The sequence below is a fragment of the Bidens hawaiensis genome, unplaced genomic scaffold (assembly GCF_021521415.1).
Source record: "Bidens hawaiensis isolate Kalapana, Puna unplaced genomic scaffold, B.hawaiensis_p1.1 tig00419555_1, whole genome shotgun sequence".
Classification (NCBI taxonomy): domain Eukaryota; kingdom Viridiplantae; phylum Streptophyta; class Magnoliopsida; order Asterales; family Asteraceae; genus Bidens; species Bidens hawaiensis.
In genome coordinates, this window is record NW_027504900.1 from 71,968 (window position 1) to 90,282 (window position 18,315).

General features: G+C 35.2%; 1 long non-coding RNA gene and 1 pseudogene across 2 annotated transcripts; one reads left to right on the forward strand and one right to left on the reverse strand.

The window, feature by feature from the left end:
- Positions 1–8,838: 8,838 nt before the first annotated feature.
- Positions 8,839–10,636, forward strand: LOC143609350 (uncharacterized). The gene is made up of 2 exons (XR_013149407.1): positions 8,839–9,287; positions 10,439–10,636. It is a non-coding gene; the product is annotated as an uncharacterized LOC143609350 (long non-coding RNA).
- A 3,395-nt stretch (positions 10,637–14,031) lies between these two features.
- On the reverse strand, positions 14,032–15,066 carry LOC143609349 (large ribosomal subunit protein eL37z-like; annotated as a pseudogene). The gene is made up of 4 exons (XR_013149406.1): positions 15,016–15,066; positions 14,637–14,772; positions 14,292–14,393; positions 14,032–14,206 (listed from the first exon to the last, which is right to left on the reverse strand). The product of XR_013149406.1 is annotated as a large ribosomal subunit protein eL37z-like (transcript).
- Between the last annotated feature and the right edge of the window lie 3,249 nt (positions 15,067–18,315).

Genomic DNA, 18,315 nt, shown 5'->3' on the forward strand with positions numbered 1-18,315 from the left:
TTTTTCCCAATAAACTGAGAACCATTGTCACAAACAATTTCAGCGGGAATACCAAATCTAGTTATAATATTTCGTTTAATAAAAGATATTACTTCCCTTTCACGGACTTGTACAAACGCCTCTGCCTCAATCCATATGGAGAAGTAATCATTCATGGCAAGCATAAAGACTTTTCCACCTGGTGCTTTTGGTAGTTTGCCCATAATATCCATACCCCATTTCATAAAAGGCCATGAGGAGGATATAGGATATAGAGGCTTCGCTGGTTGATGAAGGATATTTACGTGTCTTTGGCAAGCATCACACTTTTTTGAATATTCCACCCCGTCTTTTTTCATTGTCGGCCAGAAGTATCCGGTTTTGAGTATCCTGGAAAATAACGCTCTTCCACCTGTGTGATTGCCGCAGTCTCCTTCGTGAAAATCCTTAAGTACTTCTTGGATCTCAGGATCCTCTATGCATCTCAGATATGGACCTGCAAGAGATTTTCTATATACCATATTGTCTAATAAAATATATTGGGATACCTTGAGCTTGAAGGACTTGGGATTTTCTATGGCTGGAATTTCTCCAGTCTGAATATAGTTCTTGATAGGGTGGATCCATGATCCTTTATTATTTGAGGATAAAGGATCCCAAAGCACAATCTCTTTATCTTTTGTTATCTCCCCAACTTCCTGTTCTCCTATTGCTGGTGCAAGAATATGGATTATTGGGATTTTCAAATCCTCGGGAATCTTCAAAGATGAGGCTAAGTTTGCTAAGGCATCTTCCCTAGCGTTTTCTTCCCTCGGTACCTGTGTAATACTAAATATTTCGAAGGATTTCGACAATTCCTTCACAAGATCTAAATATTTTATTAGTTTCTCACCTTTAACAGCGTAGGAGCCGTTAAAGTGGTTAGTTATCAATAAAGAATCTACATAAACTTGAAGATACCTGAGCCTCATGTTTTTGGCTAATTGCAACCTTGCGATTAAAGCCTCGTATTCTGCTTCATTGTTTGTTGCCTGGAACTCACAAGCTATGGACTGGGGTAATATGTCCCCCTGTGGCGATTTCAGTAGGATCCCTAATCATGTTCCTCTCACGTTGGATGCTCCATCTGTGAAGAGTATCCAAGGATCCTTGGTCTTTCCAGTTGTTGGACTTCCAAGTCAGCTTCTTTTTGTAGATCACTAGTGAAATCAGCCACAAAGTCCGCTAGTGCTTGAGACTTGATAGCTTTTCTCGGCTCGTATTGGATATCGTATGCACTTAACTTTACAGCCCACTTAGCCATTCTGCCTGACAACTCTAGTTTTCTAAGAACATTCTTTACAGGATAGTTAGTTCTCAAAATAATAGGGTGAGTTTCAAAATAATGTCTCAGTTTAGTAGAAGCCATAATAAGTGCAAGAATTAGTTTTTCTAAATGAGAATACCTGGACTCCGCGTCTAAAAGACTTTTACTTACATAGTACATGGGATGTTGTTCACCTTCATGATCCTTTACCAAGACTGCACTCACTGCATTTCCTGAAACAGCAAGGTATAGATACAAGGATTCTCCATCCACAGGCTTCATTAGAGCTGGAGCTGAGGATAAGTAATCCTTCAGGGCTGTAAGTGCAGCTTCATGCTTTTCAGTCCACTCAAACTTCTTGTTCTTTCTAAGGATATCGTAGAAGTCTTTACACTTCTCGGAGGATCTTGAGATGAACCTATTCAATGCTGCTATTCTTCCGGTAAGTCTCTGGATATCTTTGGCATTTGCAGGAGATTTGAGATTGACAATAGCTTCGATCTGCTCCGGGCTTGCTTCAAGCCTTAACACCAAAGTATCCTAGAAACTTTCCAGCCTTAACACCAAAGTGGCATTTGGACGGATTTAGTTTCATGTTGTACTGATTAAAGATATTGAATGCTTCCTCGAGGTCTCTGAGGTGATCCTCTGCCTTCTTTGACTTTACCACCATATCATCTATGTATACCTTCATAGTTTTGCCCAATTGGTCTTTGAACATCATGTTCACTAGTCTTTGGTACGTTGCTCCTGCATTTCTTAGTCCGAACGGCATAGCAGTATTACAATATATACCGGTTGGATTCATGAACGTTGTGTCCTCTTGGTCAGATGATTCCATCTGAATTTGTTGAAATCCAGAGGAAGCATCCATAAAGGTGAGCATTTCATGTCCAGCCGTCGCGTCCACCATGGCATCTATATATGGTAATGGGAAAGGATCCTTGGGACATGCCTTGTTTAAATCTGTGACATCGACACATACCCTCCACTTTTCATTCTTTTTTGAAACAATGACCACATTAGCTAGCCATCTAGGATACTGAACCTCTCTGATCATACCGGCCTTAAGGAGTTTTTCAACTTCTTCTTGTATGATCTTGTTCCTCTCAGGAGCGAATTTTCTTCGCTTCTGATGGACGGGTTTAACAGATAAATCAAGGCCGAGTTTATGAGTAATTACCTCTTTCGAAATACCTGTCATGTCTGAGTGCTTGAAAGCAAAAGTAGATCTTCTTCGCCCTAAGAAGGATATTATATTCTCCTCGATATTACTGGGGATACTGGATCCTAGGAACACTTTTATCTCTGGGTCTTCGGGGTCCAATGACACCTCTTTAAGGTCTTTCTCCCGAGCTTCCAGCACGTTCCTAGGATGTTGCTGTAGTTGCTATGCAATAGTTTGCTTAGCTGCTGGCTTCATTGACGATGAATAATAGTTCTTAGCCTCCGCTTGGTCACCTACTATCTTTACAACTCCCCAAGGAGTTGGTAACTTGATGCATTGGTGATAAGTTGAAGCTACGGCCTTCATTCCATGGAGCCAAGGCCTACCTAAAATAACATTGCAACAGGAAAGGTTATCTATAACACAATAATCAATAAAAAGTTACAAATGATTTGGAAATTACAATTCTTGAAAATGAATTGGATATTACAAGTGTATCATCTATAAAAAATGGAAAAGAGAAAACACGGAATTAAAAACATAATTATAAAAGTTTTTTTAAAATACTTAAACCTGTTAGCGGGTAACCCGTTTTTAAATGGGTCAACCCAAATCCAACCATATTTTAAATGGGCCTTGTTAGTCAACCCGAACCCAACCCGCTTTCTAAAATTTTAGTCGACCCAAAACCTGTTTTTTTGTGTTAGGTTGGGTTCAAGTTTAACCTATCACAAAACCTAGAAAGCTTTTTGGTTTTTACCAAGAACAAACCAAACCCGAATTCACCCCAAAATTAAGACCAAGAATTAACCCGAATATGCTTAATCGGTCTAGTCCTGGGTTATTCGGTCCAACCCGAATCCTGCTCAGTCTTAGATACACTATAACAAAAAATAAAACCATTCTAAATCTTAATTCCACTACAAACATAAATGCAAAAATTAGCGTTAGTGAAAGTGATTCTTACGAGGTGAGCTTTGTGAGGAGAATGCTGATGAAGAATCGAATCCCATGAAATATTATTGTTGATGATTTGTGAATCAAGTGTTGTTTTGATTTGAGAAATTGGTTCTTCGATAAGTGTCTGTGGTAGGTGACTTGAAGAGGTGCAAATAAGTGTTCGTGAAGACTGGTGGATGATTGTTTGGTATAGATGTTTGTGAGATGATAAACCCATTAATTGCTTCAACAAAATTGTTAAAAGCTTTCTTGTTGGTGTTCTTGAATCTAGGTTGATGTTAGTTGGATTGGATGGGTTGTTAAAAAGTTTGGTAAATTACAAAATGATCCATGGTCTATCATGGAATTCTACCTTTTAAGTATAATTATAGTTCGCATCTTTCTGGTTTGAGACGGGAACCACTTGCGCTCTCTCTTGAGATTTGAACTGGTTGAGTTTATGTGGTTTTCTGGTGGTATTAGCCATTAGGTTGAGTCCCTCTATATATGTTACATTCAAAACTCCTTCAAATGAAGGGCAAAGTGTCTTTTCACCACTATATTTATACCCTTGTCTCCTTTAACCCTCATATTCAACCTTAAAAGTGTTTTTCGTCCCTGTGCTTTCACGCACCACCATTGTCGCTCATAACCACCACCGCCATCTTCGCTCGTAACCACAGGCCACCTTCAACTCCACCGCCACCGTCAATGATGTAACTCTACACCAAAACCACAGTTGATGCCGCAACCCCCTTCGATTGCCTTGATCTTCACGTAAAGATTGTGTTTTAAGATGAAAACCTTGACTTTTGATAAAAACCCAAAATCCACAACTCTAAATCTTAAAACATAAAGGTTTGGGATTGATTTTAACATTGATCTTTCCATGATATAATCTCAAAACGTTCTCCTTTCAATCCATAAGCATGATTTGATCCCAGCTTGCAAAGATGGAGATGATTCTTGCACTTTCTCCTTCTACGGTTTTGTTTTGGACAAAAATCTACTAAGGATCAAGTATCCAAATTTGTAAATGTGAGGTAAGGTGCTAACGTAATAATGGCTAATGTATGAGCGCGATATTGATGAACACAATGATTTGATCACGAGGGGAAAAACCCTTAACCAAGATAGTCTTACTTCGGTCAAAACTTATCGAGGCAATCGTTGGTAAAATAGCTTCGGTCAAGGATTAATAGGATAATCTTTGGTCGAAGCACTTTAGTCAATGATCAACAAGATAACCTTTGGTCGATTAGTATATGGTTATCGTGGTCTCCGGCATAAAAAAAAACCCCCGGACGGTGAAAACTATCACCGTCAAGTTTATTAATCAACGAAAAGTGGTTACAAATGTTGTGGAGTATATGATCGAGATTACAATGTAAACTAGTGTGTAGAGAGAATTATTGAATCTGCTCTAGAGTGTGTGAGAATACAAGTGTGTTTCCTAGTCGACCATTACTCGTTTAAATAACTAAACAAGAATAACAATATCTCCTAATTATACGGAAGTCTCCCACTAGCCGCTCCATGACTTTGACCACGTGCGTATAGTTGTTCATTAGCGAATTAAGCAGAAGAACAAGTCACACAGCCGTTGGTGATATTTAAACTTCGATCTTCTAGAGAGTTCATCCATAATCAGCTGTGTTGAATTAGGATCCTATATCCATGTTCCAGCTATAAAATGTTCCATGAGAATAATTGATGTAAATGCGCCTCGAAGTTGATACACATGTCTAACACATGAGAGTTTATACACATACTCAAACTTTGATTAATAACATAATGATCTCTATTTTAAAAAATAAACACTTCGAACCCAAGCCATAAAATACCCTCTAATATTTAATAAGCCTTTATTTATTACAATTTTTTGGATTGCTACAATCTCAATTTGTTTCTTTAGTTTGGGTTGGTTGCAAAACCACAATTTCATGTATAGATTCAAACCAATTTTTTTCAATCAACTAGTGAACGGATTTTGTCAAAGATGAATGTAAAAGCATACGTAGATTTAAAAAGCAAAAATTATAATAGCATTCTTTTGCAATTATAAAAATTATGACATGTGATGTGTGACATTCGTCAAATTTGAGTCTCCATTAATATTTGTTTTATAAACTTTCATATTGTAAACCCGACTCAACAATTTTAGAACCTTATTTAATTATTATATAATATTATTATATACCTCGATCAGCAATAAATCGATTGGTCTTATTATAATGTCGTTAAGAAAAACATAAGGGGGTTCAAACTAATTTTCGTTAAGTTGTTATAAGCTTTTAGAACCTTTAAACTCATTTTAAACGTTATCTGAAACTTGGAGGGCCTGTTATGAAAATATGCATACATATATACCCAACCCTAACCCTACCCACATTAACATACAACCTCCATCTCTTTTTCCTTCTCTTTCCGGCCGCCGCCGCCCCTTACCGGCCACCACCTCCACCGCAGCCATCCAAAACCACCCCTTCCCCCTTGCCGTTTTCCAACAGCTGCGATTTTCCGGCGAGAGTCCGGCGACGGCGATTGCCACCATCTCAGCCACCCCCTCAAACCCGTCACCACACTATCCTTCCCTCTCTCTGTACCTCCGGCGAGCCCCTGCTCCGGCAGCCCCCTCCCCCTCGCTACTCGTTTTTCCGGTGACCGGAAAACCGGCCACCGGTGTACTGCTGTGTGACTCTCCCTCTCCATCCCTCACTCTCTTTCCCGCAGCTCTCTCTCTCTCTCTCTCTCTCTCTCTCTCTTTCTCGTATCTCTCTCTACGTCACTCACTCTCTCTCTCGCTCTATCTCTCTCCGATTCTTTTTTTTTTCGACGGCCGGAATCAGTTCCGGCGATCCCGTGCTTCCCTCCTCTCCGGCTTTGAGTAAGTATTGTTAATTTGTGGATTTTTGCTTGGCTTAACATAATACTTGATGTTTGATTTTAAGATTTCATTATCGAGTTCGTTTTCAGATTCAATTAAACGGATTAAGGAAAAGGTTACTGGGTGTTTATGTTGTGGGAAAGAGTTTGGTTTTAATTTGTTATATAAAATATGGAATAGGATTGTTAACCGATTTTGTTTCGAGATTAGATTGTTGAGTCGACTTGTCAAACCCGAGTTCGAGTCCCACGTTAAAACCGATTTTGTGTTATCATTGTTATAACTCATGTAATCAATAAAACTATTTAAATATATAAACTTATTATTTTTAACGATTATTATTATTATTATACTTATCAACAACACTTTAATAAATACTAAGATTACTATTCTTTAACTATTATTATTAATATTATACTATATTAGTATTACTAATAATAATTATTGTTACTATTACTATCATCATTATCTTATATATATATATATATATATATATATATATATATATATTCATAACATGTTCTAAAACTATTATTATCATTACTATCCTTATCATTTAAAATATCATCATAAGCCTTATCATCAACTCATTTGTTTATAAAACCGAACTCTTGATTTAAATCTGTCTTGTTTCTTTTAATATTGGTTTAGCAATTTAAAAGCCCAATAAAATAATATTATTTTATTTTAATTATTAATTAAGTATGAGTCCCTAATCATTAATAAATTAACCGGTAACCTGACTAACAACCGAACCACTCATTAAGGATTTCATTTACGATTTCAACGATAGTTTCATTATGGTTTCAAGTTCATTAATATATATTATATTATTTATTTTAGTTAAGGTGTTTATCGTTTCAAGTCGGATCTGTTCGTTTACCGTTCGATCTTCATTCATTTATTAATTATTTCTCGATTCGTCAATCGATGTGAGTATTTTCATACCCCTTTTTTCCATCTTCCGTTTTGGGGTGACATTTCATACTTATCAAACTAAATGCTTTATTTACTTGAATCTTTAAACCCACAAACGTGATTGTATACTTTACTTAAATAAATGCTCGATTTGGTGTTATATGCTTACATGCTTAAATGTTTATTGCTTTGGCGAGTAGCCACACTTGAATGCTAAACTTTGAATGCTAAGGCAGGTTGGCCTCACAAAATCCGATCTATTTGGTATCCCCTTATAGACGGTATCGCGATCCGAATCGAAATCCCGAATCCATTGGGTATTCTCTTATGGAGGGTGTCGTTAATGTATTCTTATTAACGATAATTATTTAGCATAAGGCGGGTAGCCTCATGGACACTATGATCCGGGTATACTTGGTTATTACCATTTAGAAAGGGTCTGAACTATTTATCTTTTGCATATCTAAATTGTTGCTATTATTTATTGTTTTGCATACAAGTTTTGTGGCTTTTTATTACTATATACTTATATGCTCAAACTTATGAATTGCTCACCAACCTTTGTGTTGACAAACTTTATTTTATGAAATGTTACAGGTTTGACTTTTGTTGATTCGATGACTTGACGAAAAACGTTACCAAGACCATTAGGGTATTCGTAAAACGAACAATATAAATGTTACTTGTATTCAATTTGTTGGTGTGAACGAGATGTGTTGATTATTGATTTATGAAATAAACGAGTTGATTAAATATTGTCACTTTAAATAATGTCTTGTGTATTTGTCCAATCACTTTGCACCATGGCATGTTCCGCCGTCTTTGGTCGGGGTGTGACATGATGAAATGATTAAAACACACTAAATGATTAAAAGGATCAATCATGATATGGTCGATTCATGTGTTTCCATGGCAAACTATTAAAATGCGATAAGATAAAAATAGAATTACCACGATTGATGTCACACCTCAAATATAACCTTTCAAAGATTAAACACATTTTCCAACAACATATTAATCATGAAATCTGCAAGTATTGAGCTCGAAGAAAATTCAAATGCGAAATCCCAAAGAACAAGATCAGTGAATGCAAAACGAAGTATGCTAAAGGAGTAAAAGGCCATTCGATTACTTACGATTTTTAAAACAAAGATTGAAATATTTACGAAGTTGAAGTTGAACTTGAATAAAATTGAAACGTGAAGTGGCAACCGGCGATGCACATAATCAGGAAATGTAAAATGAAGTATGCTAAAAGAGTAAAAGGCCGGTGAATAACGTCTTTACGATTTTCCAAACAAAGTTTATATAGAAAAATCATGTTTATAAAGCCTATTCTTACAATTTCAAGTGATTAATTAATTGTAAGATTGAAATGTTTACAAAATATATGGAACATGTTTATAGAATGTGAACATACACAAAAGAAACAAAGACTTGAAAATTTCTTTTTAAAATATGAAGTTTTATTATAAAAAAAGAAAAATCTCAAAAATTCCATGTCATTGAGAGAGATTTCGTTTATGTCCTCACAATTCGTTTGAATAACCTGTTTATAGACTCGTCAGGGACAACTTGTTTTTTGGTTAAACCTGTCTGGGACGACATGTTTGTTCGCCAAACTCGTATGGGATGACTTGCTTGAGGCCAACTAACATTATTTGATCGGACGACAAACATGTCGTGTGAGTAGGAAAAACGACGACGACATGTTTTACAGCGACACTCTTAAAACTTTTGATTTGTGTGGCACAAATGGAACATCTCTATAATAACATAAAATAAACATTTTAAGAATTTTTCTCTTATAAAAAAGTAGTAATAATAATGGATTTTTATTTTTTCGGTCAGTTAGTCAATATGCTTTATGGTATTTATTTATAGAGGAACTGAGTCCCGAACAATATTCTGTTTTGCAGAAAAACAAAATTCGATTGCTAGGTTTTTGATTCAGATCGACAAAGATGACCGGAGGCGCTGCTGCACTTAATAAGTTGGTGAAGCCGAAAGCTCGTCCACAAGCCGCCGATGTCCAGGCCGCCGCCGCTTGGGGAGTCGCCGCTTTCACCACCGCCGTTTGGATCGTTCAGGTTTTGTTTTGGTTTCTTATTGATTAATTAATTAATAATCGTAACGCTTTAGATCTGGATCTTGATTTAATATTCCAGATAGATAAATATATTGACTTTTTCTACGGATACGTTAATGTTATGTAAATCGATATCTGTAAACGATTCGAACAGGCCTAGTTTTCAGATTCGAACAGGCCTTGTTCATGTTTGCCCGTGAATCCTCTTTCTTGTTCGTCTTTGCTGATTAAGGAAGGAAATGAATTTGTTTGTGAGCGGTTGGTTGGTTCACCAACACAAACAATGTTTGTTTTATTCCCTTTGGCTAACTCAAATATGTATGTCTTTGATGAACAAACCGACATGGTCTCTGTTCTATTTGTTTGCATCTATATAAAAACAGTTTCATTTCTTAACAAGGTGTATGTTTTTCGCTGTGGGTGTTATGAATCTAATGATTAATTAAGTTGTAGACATGTAGCTTACTTATCTGTTTAATAAACTTAATTTACAAATGGAAATCTATTTCATTTATTGGTTTGGCGTTTTGATTTTGATTTCGTACAAACTTTAAATGACTTTATTTGTGACTAAGTGTGAGCCTAAGTATTTGAACAAGAACGAGCATAATCTTGTATTCTTTCTCACACAAGTTTTAAAATGGTTATTTAAGCTGATCTTAAACTTCTGGTGAGCAGAAAAACTAATTAATTGAACTGTGATGTATTGAATCAACAAAACTGAACTGGACAAAATTACCGATGGTTTGGCTACCCTTAGTGTCATAAACTAAACATGGTTTTCTTTTTTTTTTGGAATATTTAACATTAAGTCCAAGAATCTAGACTCAAATATGTATTGAATTTTTTTTTGTCAAAGCCTAAATTCATATTAAAAGAAACTTATGTAAGACACCCAAAAATGAAGCCTAAAAAACTGAAATGAACTGAATCGATGATCGATTATACATTATCGGTAACCAAAATTATTTTATGAGGTAATACCAATCCAAACCATGCACACCTCTGCTTCTCCCTTTCATTAATTTGTCGGTTGGTGTTTGATTACTTTTTGATGAGAAACCGTTGATTTTATCTGATCATTGTTTCTGTCAAATGCTTACTACGTTGTTAACAAATATATATAACCAGTGTGTTTTTTGTGGATTGCAGCCATTTGATTGGGTGAGGAAGACCTTCTTTGAGAAGCCAACTCCAGAAAATTGAATAGATTCATTCATTCTCTAATGGCTGGCCCAAAGATTTCTTTGTGCTGATGAGAGCTGTAGGCTGCTTTTGATTTGAAATTTGAATAATGTAAAACTACAATATTTTGTGGTGCTTTGAAAAGCTATTCCATTGTTTTTGTCACTGTTATTGCTTCTGTTAATCTGCACCTAATAACACCAAATTAGAAAATTGTGTGACAAAAAAAGTGTATCTTGATGGGTCGGCTACTAGCCCTCAGTTTCTTTGATAGCCTCATCGCGTTGTCGTTTAAGTATATAACCACTCCAAGGCCTGTCTGAAAGAAACCAGCAGGTAAGCCGAGTTTCATTTTTCGTTTTCTTTTCTTTTTTCGGTGCTGTAAAAAACCAGTGTTCATGACTATATTATTTCTTGTGGTGACCAAGAAATGATCAAACTTTCTAAAACAACATTAAACCTGTATTATCAAGATCAACGAAGATATCACAGATTGTTTGGTTTTCTTTGAATGGTTAATAGAGCAACGATAACGATACTTTCGGTCTGCCACTAATAATGGTGGACCTTTCACTCTTCTCATGACACTTGACTATGCTGATTTTTTATGTTACAGCAGAAGCCGAACACTTGAACGGGTTAGTATGTTTTTCTTCTGAGAAACAGATTTCGGATGACCATTACGCTCATTTAAACTTTCGTTGTTAACCCTAGCACGCGTAAGATTTTTAAACTTCAACCTGAACCTTTCATAAAAGGAAAGGTTCTTATCAGTTACTTGTTTGGGTTCGATGAGTCCAGAAACGAACATAAAATTTTGCACATCAGGAATCTTCTTAAACTTAAACCTACTAGAGTAAATATTATGATTTTCTCTGTCAAATCATTCATGGAGAACGGTCGATGTGGAACCTTCTCATGCGGATTTTAGTTGGGATCGTTTGGAAAGTGACTATGTCTATAGTCTTTTGTGTCAATAGTGTGGTACATCATTTGCTTAAAGACACGCTTGACATTTTGGCGCTTGACCTGAGAACCGAGACGATTTCGTTGATTAAAACTCTAGATGTTGTGCCTCATCCTCATGATGGTGTGTTGGAAGATGGTCCTTTCATTGTAAAAACCAATGGCTGTATAGGAGTTGTTTGTCATTATCATGTGGTGGAAAATAAGGAAATGCATATATGGATATTACAAGACTAAGAAAACCGTATTTGGGTCGAGGAAATCATTACGTTCCCCAAGTCTTTGATCGAGCTAGATCTCCCTTTCTCTATAGGTGCCATTGATACGAACGAGATTATCTTATCCACAAATAGCAAGTTGACTAGTGATGTGATAAGTGTGCCTGTCTATAACAACAAGAGGAAATGTGTGAAATCGTTACAATTCACTCCGGGACATCAATTTCCTTTGTCAGAAACATTATTGTTCGATCAGGTCATGTGTTATGTTGAAAGCATGCTGCCTTTATAGGAAACATGACAACACTTGATGATCCAATACAAGTTCTTCCACGGGCAAATGTTGGTTCTCTCATCTTACTTTGCATTTCAGGTTTTCACTGTGTTTGATGTATGCTCTTACGGGGTTTTCGCTATTGTATGATGTTTCTTTTTTTATTTTTTGTTTTTCAACCCTTTGGATTTTGTGTTTCTAAACAAGTTTCACTCTTTAACTGTTTGAAAGTGTGTTATTTTCTAAAAGGATTCTTGTATACTTTTCTACAAAAATCAGAAATATGCGCTGTTGCTCATTAAAACTAATCCATTCTCTCAAACAAGAACTAAACTAGTTTAAGCTCGTTTGCCATTTAATAAAAGAAGTAATTATATCTATAGTTATATACATCATAAAAATTATCACTACACTGCTTTTAAATAGTTTGATGTATGTTATTATGGAGCTGCAGCTGTTATATAGCGCCATAGAATCTTGTTTTGATTAACTGTTTTTAAATTATGTTATGTTTTGAAAGAATAAAAAAAAATTTATTTATGCAGTATAAAAGCTAGCTCAGTTATAATACCCTACCAAACAACAGGAGAATTTTTAAAAACTCAGAAATCTGTAGTGAAAATACATAGGCTACCTGATCTTTGTTCAGGTTTTGGCGCTGAATTGACATGAATATGCACTAGCTTTTATTCACTTTAACTGTACGTAACCAAACGGCCTTTAAACCACCAATTTCGCTTTGGCTGTAATAATAATCAATTTTACAAATGCCAAAAGTTTGTATATACTTAAATCTAATGTAGAAGACATACCCAAAGCAGGGCAATATGCCGATATATTTCCATCTCAGTTCACGGGTTGGAGCCAACCCGTGTATCAAAGGGGTCCAGTTCTCGGTTCTGCACATTGAAACTATTCTGTTTTGGTCTGGGTCTGGGTAAGTGCATAACCTGCCCCAACCTGTAAATTGGTATGTGTTTTAAATTTGTTATATAACTTAGTGATTTTAGGAGAGCTTTCCAATAGTCGGTACTGTGTATGTGCTTTGTTTTCTTAGGTTTTTGTCGGTTTGGTTAAGGTTTTTGTGTTTTGCACATTAACGGTTCCTTGGTCTGGGTATTGGATCGATAATCGCCTATAGTTTTGTTTGTTGTGTTTACAAAGTCTCATTTTTAAGACCGAATCCAACTTGAGGCCCTTGAGCCGAGTCCAAATCTGTTGAAAATGGTAGAGGTTAATTTTCAATCAGTTCTGATTATTTTTATTAATCTCATATATTAAAATAACTACAATTCATGTTATCAAAATTCTTCCGCCTTGGCCAAGTTATTCGCTTTATCTGCAGTAATCATATACTTCTCATTCCATAGCATCCTCACATGCGATTCACCATGTGGTCGAATCGATGGACCTTGTTTTCAGCTGCGATAGAAATCCAGTTAGATTTTTACATGGTGAATCGATGGACCTTGTTTTCAGCTGCGATAGAAATCCAGTTAGATTTTTAACTATTCGATTTTCAACAAGAACATTCCGAATTGAAATAGATGGAGGAAGAAAATGGAAGAAAGAATAACCGCCACACGTCACCTAAGATAGAATATAATTGTCAACCTTAACTAATTGTGATTAACAGACTTTATTACAAAATTGAGTACTTAGACTATGTCATGTGCTGGTTAGTTGTATCTACATTCTAGCTGGAATCGATGATATCAGGAGAATACATGTTAAAGAAAACAAAACGGTATACGTTGTAGTTAAGACTCATGAAATTGGTGGAAAAAAAGTAAGCAAAAGCGAAGCCACTAAGAGTAATATCCAAAAAAACCTTGTTTTGAAGTTGACCATCTTGTTTAAATACCCAGTTTCAATACGTTATAAAACGCTTTGCTTTCATGACTGGAAAACTGTGACACAGTTATCAATCTGATTCAGACTGTTAAACAAAACAGCTCACGTTGGACACAGTTTGTTTACTGTTTTACGCAAAAGCAACACAAAACAAACTGTGATTGCCTGAAGGTTTAGTTGTCATCATAGAAGTTCAACAAGATTTAAACCAACAAGCAAAATTAATAATGCATAAACAGAGCAGAATCAAATATAAGGTCGTCTGATTTTCTTCCCATGTCAAAAATTAAAACATCAACATCCCACTTGCAATAACAAGCAAACAAACACAATAATTCAAAAGAACAAAACGACATTAAACTCTTCCTTCAACCTAAGTGCTGGCAGCAGCAGCTCCTTTGCTCCTTGGGGTTGCTTGAGTGCCTGTTTAAATAATGCAACAATACATTATCCTCGGAGGCATATTAATAACTTGACACAAGTTGAAATAAGATCAGAAAAGGTTTACCTTCTCTAAAACCACTCTTGAACCTGCGAGGTACGTTACGAAGGTACCTCATTCTACCGGTTCCAGTAGTCTTCCTTCTAATTGCCTTCTGACTTCAGTTGTCTTAAGAATAAATAAAAAGTAGAATTGAAATTATAAAGAGTTGATGAGACACATACTTTTGTTTAGTGATAAAACTTGTCTACTAAGGAATCAATAAATAGAATGTGAGCATATAAATCAACAAATACTAGATCTTTATTAGTAATGACCTAACCAAAATCCTAAAATTCAATCTAAAAAAAACATACATACATACATTAGGTAAAAAGAAAGAAAGAAAGAAAGAAAGACAGACGAGCTTACATTTCCTGACACGTGCGGCAGGATAAGCGCAAGCAGAGCATCGGCTCTTCTGCAAGTGAAAGCTGCGGCGGCCACACCTCACACAGAGAGTGTGTGTCTTGTTCCTCCTCTTTCCGAAACTACCAGTACCCTTACCCTGCACCAATTATTATTATTATTATTATTATTATTATTATTATTCAATCCAACACTGTATACATATATATCAAATAATAATCAAACAATGGATGGATTATCAAAGTACCATCTCTCACGAAAACGAAAACCCTTGCGATGTGAGAGAGAGAGAGAGAGAGAGAGAGAGAGCTGCTTGAATATGTTTAGGGTTATTATATGCTGGGGTTAGGGTTTTCAGTTGATGGTTCAATAGCCCAGTAACCTTTGGGCTTCGTTTGGCCCACCCTGTCTTATGCTTGTGCATAAATCGCATTTCCAAATACCCGGTTCCGGGTATAACTAGGATTTGGAAAATCAGGTACTTGTCATACTCTTGGGTTTGAGTCAGGTATAGAACATGGTATTTGAATACCTTATTTTCGGCTGTTGAAAAAATATATATTATTTTCGGGTATAGGTTTGGTATTTTAAGGGATTGCACTATTTTAGTGTGTTTTTCGAGTACAGATCGGGTATATAAAATATATAAAAAAACTCGGTTTCGGTTTTTGGGTATTACCGGTACAAATCGGGTACAAGTTTTAGTACTAAAATGCGTACCATAACTGTACTCTCCGGGTAGAGCCGGATACGTGCCTAGGTACTAAAAATCCGGGTATAAAAAACCATGTTCCAGATTTCTTTCGAGTTCCGTTCTAGGTTTAGGTTTTTTTGTGCACCTCTAGTTATAGTTTTATTATGGAGATGTAAATATTATTATTTTTTTCAAATACAAACACTAGTGATTTTCGAGTAATAAAATTAAACGAGTCTGCAAATAACACATAACCTAATGGTTTAATGATATGATGTTCGGTCATTCAAAATATAAGTGATGAGTTCAAATATTTAGAAATACAATATTATAGGGATTTTGAATGAAAATAAATTAGTTGTTCAAAAAACAAAATAAAGCAAAATGAGTCTAATTTACAAGCTAGTAAATGAATATGTTTAGGGTTATTTTTGCGTTTAAGGTAAATGATACCTTAGAATGCTATGATAGTGTGCGCATGTGTATATTTTGGAGATTAAATTAAATAAATAAGAAAATAAATATATAAATGTAATGAACAATCAAGTAGGGTAACACGTATAAGGACCCTAAAGCAAAACTATACTAGGCTGTTACGTCTAACCGTCTATCCTATAGTCTTGGCTCTGATACCAATTTGTCACATCCCGACCAAAAGCGGTGGAACATGCCGGGGTGCAATGGATTGCCCATGAACACAAGACACTATTAAAGTGACAATATTCAAACAACTCATTCATTTCATTACATCAACCAAATAATACAAACTTGTTCATACAAATAACCGAATAAATAGTCAAACAGATAATTGTTTATTTATATCTAATAACCTAAACAGTCACAAGATAATAGTTGTTCAAGTCTCCAAATCAACCAAATAATAAACCTGTAACATTGCATAAAATAAACTTTGTCAACACGAATGTTGGTGAGCAATTTTCATAGTTTTGAACAATAAGTATATAATTGATGAAATCCACAACTCGTATATGGAACAATAAATAATAGCAACAATTTAGATATGCAAATAGTAAGTAGTTTGAGACATCTTTCTATATGGTAACAGCCAAATATACTCGGATAATAGTTGCCCTATGCTACTAGCACGAGACTAAAGTAGTTAGGGGTGCGTATAATCATACTTAATAGTTTCATAGAGGCCAACCCGCCTAAAGCAATAAACATATAGCATGTAATCAACGGGGGATGAAAAAGTACTCACGTTAACTAAGTAACTTGAAAGATTGATTCGTGAATAATCGGAGATCGGTTTAACGAGCAAGACGTAGATTAAACGGGTCTTAAGTTAGTAGGTAGTCTTGAAAAGGTTTAAAGTAAAATATATGACAAGTAAAGTAAATAAATAAACAAACTTTAGGGCTTAAAATGTAAGTATTGGAGAAATTAAAGAAATGTTTCTTGAAAAATAAGTTTACCCGAAACCGGGTCTTGGTATTTCATTCATTAATATTACTCAACCTATGTTAAGTAACAATGTGGATTATAATGCACTATTGCAAGACCCTTTGTTATATAAATACCAAAAGGAGGTTTTTAATCGAGTGTTCGGATTTGTCGATTCGGGTCTTAATAATTAACCAAACTCAAAGTCAACTTTCCAAAGTGATAAATGTTATAAGATAACTCAATGAAAATCAAAAGACTTAACCAAGTATATAGTTCTATTTTGAAGAACCTTTAACGTTTGTTAAGCGAATATTTGGTTTTTACCGGTCCAAACTTGTTATAAGATCAAGTTGGATTCCGACACACCAAGTATGTTGAGAAAATAATTTAAAATTATCTTAAAATTTAATCTTGACGAAAAGATGAGTTTCGGTGGCCCAAAACGCACTTGTGTGTCTTAAGCGAGTGAACTCGGTATAGTTCGGCTTTGGTTCGATCCTTGTCACACCCCGACCAAAGGCGGCGGAACATGCCGGGGTGCAACGTGATTAGACAAATACACAAGACGGTAAACAAACAATATTTAATCAACTCATTTTATTTCATAAATCAATAAACAACACATAACTTGTTCATACAAAAACAAATTGAATACAAGTAGACAATTATCTATTGTTCATTTTGCTAATATCCTAATAGTCTTGGTAACGTTTTTCGTCAAGTCCTCAAGTCAACAAAAGTAAAACCTGCAACATTGCATAAAATAAAGTTTGTCAACACAAAGGTTGGTGAGCAAATTCATAGTTTTTGAACAATATGTATTTAATAGGAAATGTCCACAATCTTGTATACGAAACAATAAATAATAGCAATAATTTGGATAACGAAACAAGTAATAGTTACCGTTAATAAGAACACATTAATGACACCTTGCTATAAGGGGTTGTCATATAGACTAGGATTTATATAGTTACCGTTAATAAGAATACATTAACGACACCTTGCTATAAGGGGTTGCCAAATTACACTAGGATTTATATAGTTACCGTTAATAAGAATACATTAACGACACCTTGCTATAAGGGGTTGCCAAATAGACTAGGATTTATAGTTCAACCAACTAAAAGCGGTAAACACATAAGCATATAAGCATGTAAGCATAGAACACCAAATTGAGCATTTATTTAAGTAAAGTATACAATAAAGTTTGTGGTTTAAGACTCAATATAAAACATTTAGTTTGAATAAGTATGCAATATCACCCCCAAAACGAAAGATGGAAAACGGAGTATGAAAGTACTCACGTTCAAGTAACAAACTTGATTCGGTAATATGACGAGTAACCGGAAGGATGAGGTTTAACGAGCAATGTCTAGATGAAAGGAAGTCTTGTATTATAAGGGTTGTCTAGGATGTCTTTAAATAATATAAATGATAAGAAAAGCAACAATTTAAATTATAAGGTTTAAAATTTTAGCTTTTAAGAAAAAAAACATAATAATAGTTTTTAAAAATATAAGTTTGCTCGAAACCAGGTTAAAGTATCTAGACTTAATATTTACTCAACCTAGTTAAATAATA